Genomic DNA, 19840 nt, shown 5'->3' with positions numbered 1-19840 from the left:
GAGAGTTGGCTAAGTTACATGAAGCCCTGCCTCAAAAACTAAACAATAAATCCTTATGCAGCAGCCCAATATTTGCATAGATCAGTAGTTCCTTGAAGAACCCCAATTCCATTTTTTTTTTGTTTATTTTTTGTCTTTCTGAGGCAGGGTTTCTTTCTATAGTCCTGACTGTCCTGGAACTCGCTCTGTAAGCCAGGCTGGCCTCAAACTCACAGAGATCTGACTGCCTCTGCCTCCTGAGTGCTGGGATTAAAGATGTGTACCACCACATTTGATTTATGGCTCCAATTTTATTTTAAAATCTCAAGAGTTAGCTTTTATGAGGAAGGGAGGCTTACAAGGCCCCATCCTTCCTTGAGGATCCTTAGGTAGTTAGTGGTTGCTAACTAAGGAGGTGGAAGAGACATTTTTTTCAGTGATGTGGCCTCTGGTAAGTCACTCATGTTCCTATAAATAGCCCCCTCTTGGCGTTCTGTAAGTAACCCTAGTTAAATTCATTGAAAAACATGACACAAACACACACACCACACACAAACCACACAAACATGCATACCACACACAAACACTCATATCACACATACACACATATCACATACAAACACACATATGCATATTACATACAAACACCAAATACACACACTACACACAAGCAACATATTACACATATACACCACACAAACACACACACAAACATACCACACAAACACACACACAGGAAAGTACCAGGAGGACTAGCAGGGAAGAAGCAAGGGCTCTGAGGGAGTGGAGGGAATGAGAGGGTAATAGGGAGGATGAACATGATAAAAGGGCATTTTGAACACATATGAAAATGTCAAAATGAAACCCATTATTGCTGCAACTAATGTATGATAATAAAAAATATTTTTTTTAAAAAAAAATGTTTTAGTCTGTGATGGTTACTTAGAATGCTAAGGTGTGCCCTCCTCCTGCATTTAAAATAAAATCAAACGGGGGGCTGGAGAGATGGCTCAGTGGTTAGGAGCACTGGCCGCTCTTCCAGAGGACCCGAGGTTTGTTTTCTAGTACCACGTGGCAGCCCACAGCCATCTTTGACTCCTGTCCCTCTTCTGACCTCAGCAGGCAATGGGCACACAAACGTTGCACAGATGGACATGCAGGCAAAGCATCCATACACATAAAGTAAAAACAAAAAGTCTTTAAAAAGAAACAGACCGAGGGGCTGGAGAGATGGCTCCGTGGGTAAAGGCACTCGCTGCCAAGCCTGGTGACCTGAGTTCGATCCTTAGGGCCCATATGGTAGAAGGAGAGACTGACTCCTGCAAGTGGCAGATATGTGTCCACACTGTCCCCCACACTAATATAAATACATAAAATGTGAAGATTGAATAGAAACAAAATGCAAATAAAAGAACCCCTCCATCTCCACCCAAGTTAGTCTCATGGTAATTTTCTTTCCAACTCCATGCTCCTTTAGGAACCTTCCCAGATAAACTCTGCCCGACTCCCCTCCACCCTGCACATCTTCCTTCTGCTCAGACCGTTCTAGCTGCTGCCAGACTCTGCACTGCACAGTTCAGTGCTTCAGAACTGCCCCACGAGCTCTTGGGCCCCAGGGCAGTAACCTAGGTTCCAGCTTCCTGCTCCTTCCCCTTTCCCAGGATGCCTTGCCTTCCAACAGGACAGCAAGAATTGGATACACAGCTAGGAGCTGTTATTTGCACAACTTCTTTACAACTTTTGGTTTTGTGTTTCTATACCTTATCGCTCAACTAAAACAAGTCCCTTAAGAACAGAGGCTGTCCTTGTTTTCTTGTTTTAAGACAGGTCTTGATGACTCTTGAGACAGACCCAGCTGCCCTTGAACCCATAACCATTCTTCTGCCTCAGGATCCCAAGTACGAGGATTCCAAGCATGTGCACCTGACTCTAGTTTTCATTATGTTGTGTATTTAAACCTTTCAATTGATCCTGGGGAGCCTGGGGGGTTCCAGGGATGGAACTCAGATCTTCAGGCTTGTCAGCCCGTATCTGCTGAGCCATCTCACCAGCTCTCGGTTGTGTACTTAAACGTCTATTCTTGGGGCTGGGGAGAGTATTGCCTGACGTGTGTGAAGTCCTGGGTTTGACCCACAGCATCACAAAAACAAAAGATCTTGCCTGTGATCTCTTTCTTATAAACTGGAAGGAAATTGCCCCCACCCCTCACAAACTCCAGGGAGGAATTTAGGCTACCTCTCCCCCCGAAATGTGAAGAAGCTGGGAGGAAAGAGTGCTCAGGGGTGAAGGGTTTCTAGCTTGGAAATAAACCTGTTGGTTTTCAAAAGTCACCTAAAGCTCCGCTGACCTTCCTGGGTCCCTGCACGGGACTGGTAAACTATCTCCACCATCACTACTTGTTCACTGATGCTCTTCGAAGACAAGGATGTGGAGTTTGGTCCTTGCTGGGTGCCCAGGTCTCCTAGTTCTTCACACTGAAATCCTGCACTCCGTTGGGAAGTTGCGTCAATCTGCAGTCCTTTACACAGGGGTGGGAGTGGGGTTGGTGGGAGGGGGAGAAACTGACCACGCCCTGGCCACCCTCCTTTACGTTCACCGCTGCTGCCGGATTCCTTAGTGTCTAAATCCGCACTGCCCAGCTTGGGTTTGCTACCATTTCTATTAGAACTGAAACTCTTCAAAGTAAAAATAACGTACAAGGAGAAAAGGTCTGTGCCCCCAGGCATGGGCCTGTCGTCATGCTTGGCTGGGTCATCTACATGATCCTGAAGCCCTGTAGAGTCGCAGGGCCCTACCTGGAGCAGCACCAAGGGGTCCGCTCAGTTCAAGGTCAGTCAGTACACTCTGCCATTCCTGTAGCCAACCTGGAGCATGCGGTCACCCTGTCCACACCTTCAGTGCTGTCATCGCAACTGCCACATCACTGCCCTGCTGGCAGCAGCGTGGAACAAGCTTTCGTAGGCTGTGCGTGGGGGGCGGGGTGGCGGCACAGAGCAGGTGAGATAGCTGGGTGCCAAGAACATTACCTTGGTAGTTAGGCCACCTTGCCACACACGAACTCGAATAGAGCAGAGGCAGGTGTGTGCACAGAGAGCCTCCTTTACCAAATATCCACGTGAAGTCCAAGTACCCAGCCTGCCTGGAAAGGGGAGGGTGTAGTCGGAGGTGCCAAGGAGGACAGGAGAGGTGAGAAGAAGTGAGATGGCCAGAAATCACTGGATAGAGAGAGAGCTGAAAACCCTCTGGAGAGACTGTACAGGAGCTGCTATTTTGTTGATGCTTAGTATGTGCTCATGTTTAGACCTACTGGCTGTAGACAGCCCCACTTAAGAGTCCAGAGGATCTGAAATGGTCTCATGTAATCTCCCACTGGAAAGTGAAACTCTGCCCTACAGAAAGTCACTCAGTCTCAGCTCGAATATGCCCAGGATTATGGCCAGGGGCGTCTCATCTGCAAGATTGGAGACTCAGTGCACTCCTCTCTAAAATGGGGAGACTTGTGAGTCCTACAGAGAGGAAATGTCACCAGTATGCAACATAGGAGCCAGTCCCCATGAATTCTTTTTGGAGGGAGGGGATGAAGAAAGTATTCTTTCATAAGTCATTGGGTAGCAGAAATCTCTTCTCTGCTGTGAGAAGCCAGTCCTAGTTTGTTTTTGTTTTTGTTTTTTTCAACACATAGCCAAGGACGACCTTGACCTTCTGATTTTCCTGCTCCACCTCCTGAATGCTAAGATTGCAGGCTTACACCACTGCACCTGGTTTAAACAATGCTGGGGACTGAACTCAAGGCTTTGTGTGTATTAGGCTAGCACTCTGCTACTGGGGCTATATTCCCAGCAATCCCTGTGAATTCTCACTGTCAACAGCATCACAAACTCCCATCCTGGTTTGGCGCACTAAAGACTAGCAAAGTGCATTCACGGCCTAGCAGCAGAAGCATGCCCAAAGAACTTGCCAGAAATGCAGATTCTAGGTCTTGCTGAGTTAGAAACAGGATGGGCTCAGTAGCTGTGTCTCAACAGCCTCCCAGGAGCGTGGAGGTGGCTGAGGTTTAGAATCAGTGCTTTAGGCTAGGAAGAAGAAGTCTGCTTCCCATCGACTATTCAACAATGGCAATCACTATTTGAAGACACTGGCTACTCCGCCTCCCAGGCCACCCTTGCCACATAGCATTTACCACAGTTCCCATATCATCTAGTCATTGAGTAGTGCTCCCATGGTCAGTGACTTTAAAAGCGACTCCTAACGACTGTTGTCTCCTTTGTTCTGGAAATTCTAGTGAGATGGTATTTTATTGTTATTTTGTTTGTTTGAATAAGATGGCCTGGATCCCAATGCTGGGGTTATAGGTGTGTGCCACCATGCTCTGGTTATGCGGTGCTGGGTGAGGATGGCCACGCACACTAGCCCAGTACTTACCAACTGAGCTACATCTCAAGCCTTGGACTTTGGGTTTGTCTTTTGTCTGTTAGATGAGATTTTGTAATGTAGCCCAGGCTAGCCTCAAATTCAGGGTCCTCCTGTTTCAGCCTCCCGAGTACTGGGATTACAGGCGTATATCACTATTTCCACCTTTATTCTGGAAATTATGACAAGTACTTATCTCAGGGCTACTCTGTTCTAAACACACGGCATACAGCAACTTCTTGTGCTTTTTAAAGGTTGGGTGGTCTCGTTTTGTTTGAAGTGACTGAACCCAGAGTCTTGTGCATGATTGGCAAGCACTCTTCCACTGAGTTACATACCTAAGCTTGTTTTTTTTTAAAAAAAAATATTTATTTATTTATTATGTATACAATATTCTGTCTGTGTGTATGCCTGCAGGCCAGAAGAGGGCACCAGACCTCATTACAGATGGTTGCCAGGAATTGAACTCAGGAAGAACCTTTGGAAGAGCAGGCAATGCTCTTAACCGCTAAGCCATCTCTCCAGTCCCCCTAAGCTTTTTTTTTTTTTAAAAAAAAAACGAAGTTACACTTACATATACTAAAATGTGCAAGAATCAAGAATAATAACATGGTGAATTTTGACGTGCGATCTTCGCTCAGAATGAAGTCTAGGACAATTCTAGTACCCGCCCAAGAAGCGCCAGAACATATGTTCAACAGTGTCTGTGAGAGAGTGTCTGCTTCCTCTGCATTGCCTGTTCTATGGCCCTACCATATTTCCTCACTCTTTGTGCTTGGTGGGCATTCAGATTGTTTCCAAATAGAATCTGTAATGCACAAGGTTCTTCTGAATACCCGTACATGGTCTTGTGGTGGACAGTGTTGGAGAAGGCCGCTTATTGGTTTTTGGCCGCCCAGCTAAAATCGGTAGAGCATGGGACTCTTAATCGCAGGTCATTGGTTTGTGCCCCACGTTGGGCACCAATTTGTTGTAGGAAACAGGCCGCTAGTTAGTTCCTGGCTGCTTAACTCCAAAATAATCACACAGAAACTGTATTAATTAAATCACTGCTTGGCCCATTAGCTCTAGCTTCTTATTGGCTAACTCTTACATATTAATTTAACCCATTTCTAGTAATCAGTGTATCGCCATGTGGCTGTGGCTTACTGAGTAAAGTTCCAGCATCTGTCTTCAGTGGGGCTCCATGGCTTCTCTCTGACTCTGCCCTTCTTCCTCCCAGCATTCAGCTTAGTTTTTTCTGCCTAGCTAAGTTCTGCCCTGCTATTGGTCCAAAGCAGTTTCTTAATTCATTAATGGTAATCACAGCATGCAGAGAGAAATCATACATCACCTTACAACAGATTGGTGTGCCAATGTAGTGGACTAAAATCTACATAAAACCTGAGAACCCTTGGAAAAGAATCCTAAACACAAAAGAACAGAGTTAAGCATGGCTTCTTGGTAGCCAGCATTTTGCTGGCAGCATGCTGTGACTCCTTTAAGAAAGGTTTTTCTGATTCAGTGGTAGCAGAAAAAAAGCATTGGTTTTGAAATGCCAGCTTTCTGGGTTGTGCTGGCAGTGCAACCTCTGACTCTTTCTGGAGGTCCAGCCTTGAACCCCACAAAAAATTACTTCTCCCAATAAACAGCAGGAAGCAGTTTGGAGAATAACTATGCCCATATTCTCAAATATGTTTGTAAATATTGTTTGTAAAGGTTTCTTTACATTTAAAGGGGAATATGCTATAGAGATTTGCATTGGTATGGATTTTGGTTTATTGATACAAACTTAAGGTCAATTTTGTTATATGTATTTCTGCTCTTAATTAAGGTATATGTTTGTGCAGCTCATTTAAAAATGTAATGTATAATTAAGAAATATAGGTAAATAGGGAGTCATCTATAATAGTCAAGCTTGTAGTCATGTTAGTTAGGTTTTCTAGATATATACAGATATATTTCAGTTAGACAGGTATTCTTCAAACCTTTCAAAGTCTACAGAATATGGCATTTAAAATGTTTAAGAACTTAAAACTTTTCATGACAGTGAGACACATCTGTTCCTGGCAGCACCAAGCTACTTCAAGAGTAATGAACATCAAAGAGGCTCCTTATGGAGTTTATTTAGCCATTTGAGAAAGAAACTGCTCTTGCCTGGACTGCTTGATGAACTAGACATGCAGAACCCACAGAGAAATGACTGCTGAATTTGCCTAAAGGTGAGACCATTCTTCAGGATTCCTGCTTTATGAAAGAGTCTGCAAGACATTCTGCAGGGCAGAATGTGACAAACTGCCAATATAGGTGGAACTATCTTTGAAATTTCCCGCTTCCTGGAAAAGTCTGCTGGATACTATGGGCCTATAGGCTGAAGACGAATGCCCCAACAATACAGAAGAACTTTAGGTGACTGTCCAGGCAGTGAGATGTCTCTGTCAATTCTAGAGTTTTGGAACTTGTTTATAATGCACTTCCTGTTTTCTTAGGTAACATTACATCCTTCTGGAGTCTTTGATGGAGTTGAAGAATTTATAGTTATAGTTTTCCTTAGTCATGATAAAAGATAAAATAGATATAAATATTGTAACTGTAATACTTGCTTGATACCTGTTTTGTTATATGTAATTTTACTATGTTAAAGTTAAAACCTTCCTTTTTTATTTAAATAGAAAAGTGGAGGTGATGTGGGATTTCCCTCTGTATGTTATGATTACCATTAGTGAATAAAGAAACTGCTTTGGACCAAGAGCAGGGCAGAACTTAGCTAGGCAGAGAAAACTAAGCTGAATGCTGGGAGGAAGAAGGGTAGAGTCAGAGAGATGCCATGGGGCCACCACCAGAGACAGATGCTGGGAACATTACCTGGTAAGCCACAGCCACGTGGCGATACACTGATTACTAGAAATGGGTTAAATTAATATGTAAGAGTTAGCCAATAAGAAGCTAATGGGCCAAGTAGTGATTTAATTAATACAGTTTCTGTTTGGTTATTTTTGGGCTAAGCTGCCAAGAACCAACTAGTGGCCTCTCTCCTACAACAGGATGGTATGCCCAGAAATGGAGTCATTAGGTCAGAATATTCAGCCTAGTCAGATGCCACCATGGTTTTTCCAAGTGGCTATACTAATGTGAAGATTGTCATGGCTTATTGGTACCCCAGTTGTCCCATGGGCTTCTCAACATTTGTCATTTGAAGTCATGTGAACGTTAGCTGCTTTTCTGAGGAGCACTGAAGTCTCAGGGCTCTTTGTGTTCATTTCCCTTCTGCTGATAAGGCTCAGTGCCTTCTGTGCATATTAGCTATTTGTACATCTCTTAGGAAATTCTCCTTAAACACGTCTACCTACTTCTTCTTTGCATGCAAGAAACTTCAGTTTCTGTTTTAAGTATCACGGCTGTAAGGTATGCTGTGATAGTTCAATGTAGTGTGCTGCATAGTTTTTGGTCTACTTATCATAAAGTAGGGTCATCTGGGAGAAGGGAGCCTCCGCTATCAGGCTGGTCTGCAGGCAAGGCTGTGGGACATTTTCTTGACTGATAATTGATGTGAGAGGTCCAGTCTATGGGTGGTGCCACCCCTGGGCAGCTGATGCTGGGTTGAATGAAAAAGCAAGCAGGAGGCTGTGTATAGGGATGCACGCCTTTAGCCCTCACATTTAGGAGGCAGAGGCGAGCATTTAGAGGTGAGTTTGAGGTCAGCCTGATTCAGTGAAACAAGCTCAGTGTGCTATACAATTCTGCTCCAGTCCCTACCTCCAGTCTTCTGCATTGAGCTACTGTGCCATCTTCCCTCCACAGGGACTAAAAGCTCTTTGTTCTTTTTTTTTAAAGTAATATTATATTACATGTATTTATTTGTGTGTTGGGGAGAATGCTGGTGTGTGTGTGTGCTATGGCACACATGTGGAAATCAGAGGACAGCTGTCTAGAATTTGTTTTCTCCTCCACCACGTAAGTCTAGGAGACTGAACTCAGGGTGTCAGTGTCCTTACCACATGGGGACCTTTATGCTGGCCCCACTCTGAATCTCTGTAACATTAGCTTTTCTTTTCGCATTTCTGGAGATCCATCCCAGGGGCTCACAATGCCACTGAATCTCACCTGTAGCCCCGAGGGCACATTTTTGCTTTCTACCTACATATGAAAACATGGAGAGAGCCTTTTTGTCTTCTGTGCATAACCTTTTAAAAAATTATTTTTCTCTCTTTATTTCAAGATACAGGATCTCATTTATCTCTGTAGTCCTGGCAGGCCTGGAACTTACTACTGTGTATGTAATCCAAAGGCATCTTGAACTTGTGGCAATCCTCCTGTTTCAGCCTCCCAAGACAAGGGACAGGATTATAAGAGTATGTTTACCATACTTCACTTACGTACCCATTTTTATGGCAAGGTCATACTGTTTGGCTTTTTATGGCTTTGTAATTTGTTTTGAGGTGTTTGATGAAAGAGGTTCTCGCTTTATAGCCTTAAATTATCCTTTAGCTCCAGCTTCCACATGCTGGGAGTAATGTCGTTCCTCCGCTGTATGGTTTGAAGTCAGGCTTTGATTCTCCCCTTTATAATCTTTGCTCAGGATTGCTTTGTCTTTGGGAAGGTCTTCATGGTTTTATATGAATTTTAGGAGTGTTTTCATATCTCTAAAGAATGCCATTGGTATTTTTATAGAAATTGATTCTGCTTGATTTTTTTTTTAAACAAACAAATAAAAAAAATCAGGGTTTTGCTATGTAGTCCAGAGTCACTTGACCTCGTGAGCCTCCTGTTTCATCCAGGTTCTCAGATTACAGTACGTCTTGCCATTCTGGGCTAAACATTTTGCATAGTTTTAAATCAGACTGTGTGTGTTAGTTGTAGTTTTGTTGCTGTGTTGCCAAGAGAAACAGTCCAGAACAGAAAATGTTTATCTTGGTTCATGGTCTTGGAGGTCTCTGTGTGTGATCACTTGGCTCACAGTCTTAGAGGTCTCTGTCTAGGGTCACCTGGCTCACAGTCTTGGAGGTCTCTGCCTGTGATCACCTGGCTCATGGTTTTGGAGGCCTCTGTCTGTGATTACTTGGTTCATGGTCTTGGAGGTCTCTGTCTGTGGCCAGCTAGCTCTGGGGCTTCAAGCCTAAGGTGGAGCAGAGCATCATGGCTAAAGGTTGTGCAAAAATGAAGTTTTTTACCTTATAAGGCCAGGCCGTGATTGGAAACAAGGCATGTCTGTCCAGGGCACATTCCCAGTGACCCACTTTCCGTATTTCCAACACATGCTCATTGTCTGTTCTGATCTTGAGTCCATCAGTTGATGAATACCTTGATAAGGGCAGAACCCTCATGACTCAACCCCTTCTCTAAAGCCATGCTTCCAACACTGCCCTTAATACATGGGCCTTCGTCAAATATACGTTAACAGCTCCTACCCCTTTGATATCTACTTTAATTTGTGATATATTCTTGCTCTGAGCAATATACATGTTCCAATTTCATTTCTGTTTCTGTGATAAGACACCCTGAGGAAAAGCAGCTCAGGAGAGAAGGGATTTATATGGCTTATAAATCCTTCCTTGTGGGGAAGTCAAAGCGGGAACTAAACTTGCACCCTGACAGTCATGAACAGAGAGAAATAGAGCCGAGTATGCTGCTTCCTTGCTTGCTTGCTCCAGCTCGCTTTCTCTCTTAACACTGTTCTGGACTCCCTGCCTGGGAATGGTGCCACCCACAATGGGCTGGGTCTTCCTACATCAATTAACAATCAAGATGGTTCTCTGCAGACATGCCCACAGGCCAACCTGGTCCGGATGATGCCTCATTAAGGATCTTGTCAGGTGGTTCTAGGTTGTGAAACCGACAGTGAAAACTAGCCAGAACACACATATCGCAAATGCCTTCTTGTCTGCACAAATGCGATCTTTAATCCTCACAGTGATTCTGTGAGGTAGCACTCATTATCCTTGTCCTAGACAAGGAAAGTGAAGCTCAGGAAGGCAGAGAGCCTTGCCTGCAGTCACACTACCAGATAGTACTGAAGCTGTGTATTGAGCCCAGATCTGCCTCCAAATCTAGATCTTTCCCAGGAGCCTGTCTGCCTCTCACAGTCTGCCCCAGTTTACAAACCCACGGCAAGTGGTAGCCGCTAACACATCCTCCTCAGGAGTTGCCATGGAATCAGCCGTCTTGCCTGGTCTATATACAGCCCATGTTTTCAATCAAAGCGCAGGACTTGACCCACGTGGAGTAACGGAATGAGGTGGGATGGAGTTTGGGTGGCCACACACTTGCTGTGCCAACTCAGGGCTGCCACTTTGGCATCAGGAGCCTAATTGCTCATCTGTGACCGTTGGTGGGGGGTGAAAAAGAGTGTGTGCTTTGAAAGCACTCAGTTTCTCCGGCTCCTGTCCTTAACACCTTGCCGGGCTCCAGCCTTGTCTAGTTTAGGGCTCCTCTCCTCTGCCAGTCAGCCACATATCAGTGGGTGCCCTTGCAGCTGCTCTGGAGTGAGGATGGTACCTCACAGGCCTGGAGGATGGAACTGTTACTCATCCAAGTTTGGAGGAAACGCTGAACAGAACACTGTATTCTCCTCTCTGCTTTTGTGCTGATGGAGGAGATCTGGGAGTCCCCATCTCAGCACAGGGCTGTCTTGTTCCTGCCTGTGTTTCCTCCAGCCCCTCACTGCCCTTTCCTGTGTTCACCAGTTGCTGTGTCCATGACAACAGAGTGAGGTCCCATATTCATCATGGAGGATTTAGTGGGTTGAGCTGCATTTATCTGTGACTGGGGAGTCTCAGCACTTGGCGGCAGTCACTCGGTGTGGCCCTGTGTTGGTATTTGGAAAGCCCCTGGTGATCCAGGCAGACAAAGACCTTCTGTCCTGGTAGTAACAGAAATGAAAATGGAGGCTTGACATGGGGGCTGAATGCTCAGAAAACTGAGGCAGGAGGATCACTACAAGTCTGAGACCAGTCTGGGCTTCACAGTGAGTTCTAGACTAGCCTAGGCTACAGAGCATGACCCTAACACACTTTTTTTCTGAGTGGGTGAGAGGCTTGGGTACAGCACTGGCAGAGAGGGCTCAGTCTGCTGCACATCAACAGAAAAACAGGCCCCATTGTCAGGTTTCTGTGATGTCCCGCACATTTTCTATGAATAACGAGACTGGCATACTTTTTTCAACATGATTTATTTATTTTTATTTTATGGGCATTGGTGCTTTGCCTACCTGTATGTCTGTGAGGGTGTCAAATCACTTGGAGCTGGAGTTACAGGCAATTGTGTGCTGACAATTGTGTGCTGGGAATTGAACCTGGTCCTCTAGAAGAGCAGCCAGTGCTCTTAACCACTGAGCCGTCTCTCCAGTCCCAGGATGACATCTTAAGACATTTTTTCCCCTTACATTTTAAGATTTGCTTGTGTAAGACACAGACCAGTTCTTTAAGGACCTAAAGGCATCATCCTGCTTTTGGAAGAATTTTGTCCTCACGATAAGAACAGGAGTCTAGGAAAGACATAGTTCATACAAACACTGTCAGCTGGAGAGGCGGGCAGACATATCTTCCTTTTACAGAATGTGAGTTAAGAGCTCAGAGGTGCCCATGATGGCTAATCTTGGTTGTCAGCCTTATCCACCTGGGAAATGAGGAACGGCCTCCATCAGATTGGCCTCTGAGCATGTCTGGAGGGCATTTCCTTCATTGCTCATGCCTGCCTATAACTCCACTTCCAGGGGATTCGACATCCTCACACAGGCAGACACACAGGCTAAAACACCAATGCACATAAATTAAAAATAAACTTAAAAAAAGCAAAAGCAAAACATCTCTGGCCTCCACATCCACACGCACATGTGCACACTCACATACAAACCCATACACCAGACACGCCCAGACCAACCAAACCAACAAGAGACATAAAACAAAAGTTAGAGAATGGTGACTAATGGTTCCCAAAGTGGTGGCAGCAAAGAGAATTTGAGCAAGGTTTGGCCCAAATCTCCCGTGGCATCCCTTTTGGTTATATGTACACTCACTTTTAACTTCTCTATTTCTCCCTTGGTGTTAACCTTTGCCTGCCTGGGGTCTTCAGCCAGTCATAGCAGGTGGAGGTTAACAGGAACAGACAGACCTTCTCTGTTTTGTCAATGAAATTAGACATGGGTCAAGGGACTTAATGAGCCTTAGGCCAGCCAGTGACTCACTGTGCTATTGTTTCCTTCATGGACCTCAGCTAAGGCTTTAGTGTTTCAGTGGTGGAGCTGGCCCAGAGAGGGGAGCTGATGGTCCCTCTGGCTCCAGTGCACTCGGGTGGGGCAGCTTACTCTCGCCTTGGGGTTAGGTGGTATTTGTAAGAGCCTATGGGTTCCTTGTTTTATTGCTTCACTGGTGTTTATATAAAAACAATTTCAGAAGAGGTCCGGCATTTAATCCTGGAATAAGGAGAAGGTATTATAAACCATAGAGCCGAGTATAGACAAGTATCCAGTTTGACGGGAAGCCACACAAAGCTGTCTTTTTGTGTGTGTATGACCATCTGGCTATTGGATTATTTTGGCGTTGTGCTTGCTAGAGCCCTGATTACGGACCTGGCATCTGGCCTTGACTTGATACACCTAGATAATGTCATAGCGGTGACTGGCTTTGAGTAACTCCAGTGTACAAGGTTTGAGAGGACACTGGATAGATAGGCTGTAGCTCAAAACAAGAGACATTTAGTGGCTAGACTTCCACTGGCATTTTTGTCCCATAGGTAGACACCCTCATGAGAAGACAAATCTTTGCTCAGAGATCTATGTACTTAAATGCACAATGAAATGGCATCACGGCAATTTGCTAAGACTGCCTGCTGGATGCCTTCTGCAGGAGCTGGGGCTGCTCGGGATCAGGACTTCTCGTGGCTGCCGGTTCAGAAGCTACGGGTGTGGTCGAGAGTTGTAAGAATTTGTCAGCTGTTCTCCCAGCTCTGAATAGATCCTTTGTTGACAGCTGGTGTGACTGTTAGAGCCGTGTCTCAGATTCAGTGTGGCTCCCCCGCTGTGTATGACACCAGGATTTTATCTGAGCGTGTTCCAGACCAAGTAAGAGGCCCTAAATCACCCTTTTCCTTTCTACTGTAAAGGTCAGCGGAGGCCCCTTGGGTGTTACTTTTGGGGCCCTTCAATGCTCCCCTGCACTGTCTAGGTCCAGTGATTCTCAACCTTCCTAATGCTGCAACCCTTTAACACAGTTCCTCATGTTGTGGTGCCTGCCCCCCCAATCATAAAATTATTCTCATTGCAGCTTCATAACTGTAATTTTGCTACTGTTATGAATGGCAATGTAAATATCTGATATTTCCAATGGTCTTAGGTGACCCTTGTGGAAAGGGAGGTTGACCCCCAAGCGGGTCACGACCCACAGGTTAAGAACGACTGGCAGGAGCCGATGCTGCTGGGGTTAGAGCCGTACCTAAGCTCCAGGTCCCCAGTTATGTCGAGAGACCTGCTTGTGGGTCTCAGACCACTGAGGTCCCGCATTAAATGTCTTCAGTGAATTACCCTAGGAATTTATGGCTAGCCTGAGTGTCCCCAGGGCAGAGCTGTGTAGCTCCTGGAGTTCTAGGGATGTCACCGCAATGGGTTCTCCATAGGAAAGCACATTGAGAGATTTCTGTTGGGCACAAGGACCAGAGAAAACTGCGGTCCCCTGAGCAACCAGTTGTTGTTTAACTAAAGGGTTCTGGGAATCGTTTAACTCTGCTGTTTTCCAACCTTGTAGTAACTGCTCACGGCCAAAGTTGTGGACCCTCTTAATCACTTGCACAGAATTTTATGATATATATGCTGCATATCAAATTAGTTCTCTTTATTTTCTGTCCTTCTTTCCCCTCTTCAATGTAGTGGTAGTTTTTTGTTTGTTTGTTTGTTTGATTGATTGATTGATTGATTGATTGTTTTGGGTTCAGATAATTAACATATCACAAAATTCACCTTTTAAAGTGTCTAGTGTCATGAGTTTTATTATATCTGTTAGATTGAGTGATCTATTACCACTACCTAGCCTTATATTCTGTCATGATTTTAGAGTGTATGTGGTGTGAGTGTGTGTGCATGTATGTGTGAGTATGTGTGTATGTGTCTGTGTGTGACAGTGTGTGTGAGTGTGTGTATGTGTGTATATGTGTAAGTATGTGTGTGTGTGTATAGATCACAGGTTGATGTTAGGTGTACTCTTCAGTTCAGTAACTCTCCACATTATTTCTTGAGGTAGAGCCTCTCACTAAACCTAGAGCTTCCTATCTGACTAGGCTGGCTGGCTGGCTGGTAAGTCCCAGGGATCCTCCTGGCTCTTCCTCCCCAGGACTGGCATTACAGGTGTGCATCGCAGCATCTGGCCTCTTACCTGGGTACTGGGGATCTGAACTCAGGTCCTTATGTGTGAGGTGCAATCATTTTACTGACTGAACCATCTCTCCAGTCCCTGATCTGAGAGTTTCACCTAAATGGAACCAAATAGCACGCAGCTTTTAAGGCCTAGTTTATCTTGCTAAGCCTAATGTTTCCACATTTCTTCCATGTTATAGCATGAACTACGCCCCTCATTTTTTTTTCTGCTTTTGGAAATAGGGTTTCACGCAGCCCAGATTGGCCTCAAACTCACTATGTAGCCAAGGATGATATGAACTTGTGATCCTACTGCATTTACTTCACAGCTGTTGAGGTTACAGGCATGCAGCTCCACACCTGGCCTGCCTGCCTGCCTGCCTGCCTGCCTTCCTTCCTTCCTTCCTTCCTTCCTTCCTTCCTTCCTTCCTTCCTCCCTCCCTCCCTCCCTCCCTCCCTCCCTCCCTCCCTTCCTTCCTTCCTTCCTTCCTTCTTTCCCTTGTCCCTCCCTCCCTCTTTTCTTTCCGTCTTTTCTCCTTCTTTCTTCCCTTTCTTCTCTGAAATAGGCCCTCATTATGCGGTCTAGACCACATTTGAACTCATGGCTATGCTCCTGCCTTATGTCTCCAGTGCTGTCATTGCGGGCACGTGTTTAGCTTTTTTGAGACCCTGTGCTCACTAACTTTTCTGTCTTGTTGTACTGTACATAGCTCTATAAGCTACTGCAAAAATCTCTTTTTGGAATGAGGCAGAGTATAAATAAAAATAAACCCCCCAACAACTCCCAAACCATCTGTTTAATAATCTGTGCGAGAATTTTGCCAGGATTCTATATTGAGCCACTTGGTCTATAGTTTCCAGAAATATCTTCCGTCTCCCCGTAAAAACCAGAGCATTTGCTCGCCCAGTGCCACCACCAGAGCGTTTGCTCGCCCCGTGTCCTCCTGAATCGCCTCTCTGCTTGGCCTGGTCTTTCCTGAGTCTGGCGCGTGATTCATCTGAATCCAGCCCCCAGGCTCAGCTACAGCCCCAAGCTCTCACCTCCGCCTTCTCCTCTGTCTCATAGTGTTCCTTCATTTTAATATCATCGTCATGTATGCACATGGTTAAAAATATAACAGAACAGAAGCGCTCACCAAACAAGTCCCGCCCGTCCTGCCCACCCTCTCTGTTTCCCAACTGTTCTCAATTCTCAGTGCTTACGCTAGGGCAATGGTCCTCAACCTGTGGGTCGCAACCTCTTTGGGGATCAAGCGACCCTTTCACAGGGGTCACCTAAGACCACTGGGAAACACAGAAACATGCATTATGGTTCACAACAGTAGCAAAATTACAGTTATAATGTAGAAACAAAAATAATTTATGGGGATCACCAAAACATGTGGAACTGTGTTAAAGGGTCATAGCATTGGGGGTTACTGCTATGACTTGCAGGTCTCCAAGACAGGCTCTTGCTGCCGTTCCCTGGCTTCTCATGCTTAAATACCCTGCACTGACTTGTGTCTAGGAAAACTGAAGGTTGAGCTTACACGCACCATCCAAACAGCAGCCCCCACTCACCATGTGGCTAGATGGCTGTCTTTACTTAGTTCCTCTAAATAAAATTGAAATAAATATGTTAATTATCTTTGTCACTTCAAGCAATACACTTGAATCTCTCTCTCTCTCTCTCTTTTGAGATAGGGTCTCACAGCCCAGGCTGGCCTCCAATTCACTATGTATCTGAGAATGACCTTAAACTTGCCATTCTCCTGCCTCTACCCCTTAAATTCTGAGATTACAGATGTGTACTCTCACTCCTAAAGGTTTTTCACTTTAAATTTTATTATACACACACACACACACACACACACACACACACACACACACGCTATATATATATGTGTGTGTGTGTGTGTGTGTGTGTGTGTGTGTGTGAGGGAGGAGGGAGGGAGAGAGAACTTTTGGGGGTCAGTTCTCATTTTGGGGGTTCTGCAGTTCCCACTGGGATCTGCCCAAGCTGTCGGGCTTGAATGGCCAGTTCCTATACCCACGGACCTGTCTCACCTGCCTTGTCCTTTTTTTAAAAAATAACATCTGTATTTTCATTTTCTAAGCATAATCAGGTCTTCCATGCTTTATTAATGGATTAGTTCTTGGAGATTAAATCCAGTACATGGTTTACATTTTTGTGAATATTTATGTAACTATAGACTATTGCAGAGTCACCCAATGGTCTCTTATCCATTTCCTTGCTTCTGTTTCTGTAGTGTTTCCCAGTTTCTGACACCATTCCTTCCCTTTCCTTTGTCTTCTCTCCCAGTACTCCAGTCATTTGCTCAGTGCCGATACCGGACTACCAGGCTGGTGGGTTATAAAATCCAGGGGTTTGTTTTGCTCACAGTTCTGGCCCAAGGTCAGGGCTACATCTGTTTGTGGTCTTTCAGCTTTTACAGAGGACTTCATGGCTAGAAAGCCTATCAACCTTGAATCCCCGAGGCCTGCTGAATGAGACTGGCCACCATAGGCTCTCTTATTTGAAAGTTTAGTCACCAGGGAGTGGAACTGTTTGGTAGGATTATAAGGATTAGGAGGTGTGGCCTTGTCGGAGGAAGTGTGCCACTGGGCCGGCTTTGAGGTTTCAGAAGCCCATGCCAGCCTTGCTCTCCCTCTCCACCCGTGAATCAGGATGTGGTTCTCAGCTACCGCTCCAGCACTTGCCTGCACACCACCATGCTTTCTGCCACGATGGTAATGGACTAAACCTCTGAAACTGTAAGCCAACCTCCACTTAAATGTTTTCTTTCATAAGGGTTGCCTTGGTCATGGTGTCTGTGACTAAAATAATCCCTTAATCCATTAATTCAATGATTGGATTAATCCCCTCAAGAACTAATCCCTAACCACTTCTGAGAAGGTCCCACCCCCTGAGACAGACTACTCAGGTCCCAGCTCTGAGACGGTCCCCTCTCCCTACCTGGCACACATCCCCCGCACCCCCTCCCACCCTCTGAGACATCCCCCACTCTCTGAGACACCGCTACAGTCTCTGAGACACCCTACCCTATAAGACAACCCCCAATTTCTGTTACATCCCCCCAGTTTCTGTGATACCCCCACACTCTCTGAGACACCCCCACTCTCTAAGACATCCCCCACTCTCTAAGACAGACATCCCCCACTCTCTGTGACATCCCCCACTCTCTGTGACACCCCCCACTCTCTGTGACATCCCCCACTCTCTGTGACATCCCCCACTCTGTGTGACATCCTCCACTCTCTGAGACATCCCCCACTCTCTGAGACAGACATCCCCCACTCTCTGAGACACCCCCCATTCTCTGAGACAGACATCCTCCACTCTCTGAGACATCCCCCATTCTCTGAGACATCCCCCACTCTCTGTGACATCCTCCACTCTCTGAGACACCCCCCACTCTCTGAGACATCCCCCACTCTCTGAGACATCCTCCACTCTCTGAGACATCCCCCACTCTCTGTGACACCCTCCACTCTCTAAGACACCCCCCACTCTCTGAGACATCCCCCACTCTCTGAGACATCCCCCACTCTCTGTGACATCCTCCACTCTCTGAGACACCCCCCACTCTCTGAGACACCCCCCACTCTCTGAGACAGACATCCCCCACTCTCTGTGACATCCCCCACTCTCTGTGACATCCCCCACTCTCTGAGACACCCCCACTCTCTGAGACATCCCCCACTCTCTGAGACATCCCCCACTCTCTGTGACACCCCCCACTCTCTGTGACATCCCCCACTCTCTGTGACATCCTCCACTCTCTGAGACACTCCCCACTCTCTGAGACACCCCCCACTCTCTGAGACACCCCCCACTCACTCTCTGAGACAGACATCCCCCACTCTCTGAGACACCCCCCACTCTCTGAGACAGACATCCTCCACTCTCTGAGACACCCCCCACTCTCTGAGACAGACATCCCCCACTCTCTGTGACATCCCCCACTCTCTGTGACATCCCCCACTCTCTGAGACACCCCCACTCTCTGAGACATCCCCCACTCTCTGAGACATCCCCCACTCTCTGTGACACCCCCCACTCTCTGTGACATCCCCCACTCTCTGTGACATCCTCCACTCTCTGAGACACTCCCCACTCTCTGAGACACCCCCCACTCTCTGAGACACCCCCCACTCACTCTCTGAGACAGACATCCCCCACTCTCTGAGACACCCCCCACTCTCTGAGACAGACATCCTCCACTCTCTGAGACACCCCCCACTCTCTGAGACAGACATCCCCCACTCTCTGTGACATCCCCCACTCTCTGTGACATCCTCCACTCTCTGAGACACCCCCCACTCTCTGAGACACCCCCCACTCTCTGAGACAGACATCCCCCACTCTCTGAGACACCCCCTACTCTCTATGACATCCCCCACACTCTGAGACATCCCCCCACTCCCTCTCGCTCCCCCACTCTCTGAGACATTCTCCCCAACTTTTTGACACCCAGGCCCAGCTCCCCTTCTATTTCCTTCTCTTCTTTTTTCTGTTCTTCACCTGTTCATGTAGCCCTGCCATCTCTAGGGTTAGTAGTCTGCAGGTTTTCTGAGTCCTTTTGATCTCAAAGTGGTATTGCTCCACCCTCACACCTAAATGACAATTTTTAAATTATTTTTTACTCTTGACAATCACCCTGCATGACCCTAGCTGCCATCAAAATCTCCATCCTCCTGGCTCAGCTTCTGGAGTGCTGATTACGGGTGTGTGTCACCCAGGCTGAACGGCAGTTTGGACAGCTAAATACTCTTGGTTTAAAACAGCAGCTCTCAGCAAGCTGAGGGCATTTTCTGGCCTTTTCTAATAAGACTCCTGAGGCCAACTTGCTGATTCTTTTTTTTTCTTTTTTTTTAAATGTGTCCATGAGTATTTTGCCTGCATGTATGTCTGCACACAATCTGCATGCAGTGCTGAGGAGACCAGAAAAGGGCATCAGATTCCCTGGAACTGGAGTTACAGACAGTTGTGAGCCACCATGTGGGTGCTGAGAACTGAGCCTGGGTTTTGAGGAGTCAATGCGCTTAACCCCTGAGCCACTCTCCAACCCCTCCTAAGTTACTATTTAAAAGAACAGTGTTCTGCTAAGTATAATATTTCAAATAACT

Source organism: Myodes glareolus, chromosome 5, assembly GCF_982192425.1.
Source record: "Myodes glareolus chromosome 5, mMyoGla1.1, whole genome shotgun sequence".
Lineage (NCBI taxonomy): Eukaryota > Metazoa > Chordata > Mammalia > Rodentia > Cricetidae > Myodes > Myodes glareolus.
This window is presented reverse-complemented; position numbering follows the sequence as displayed.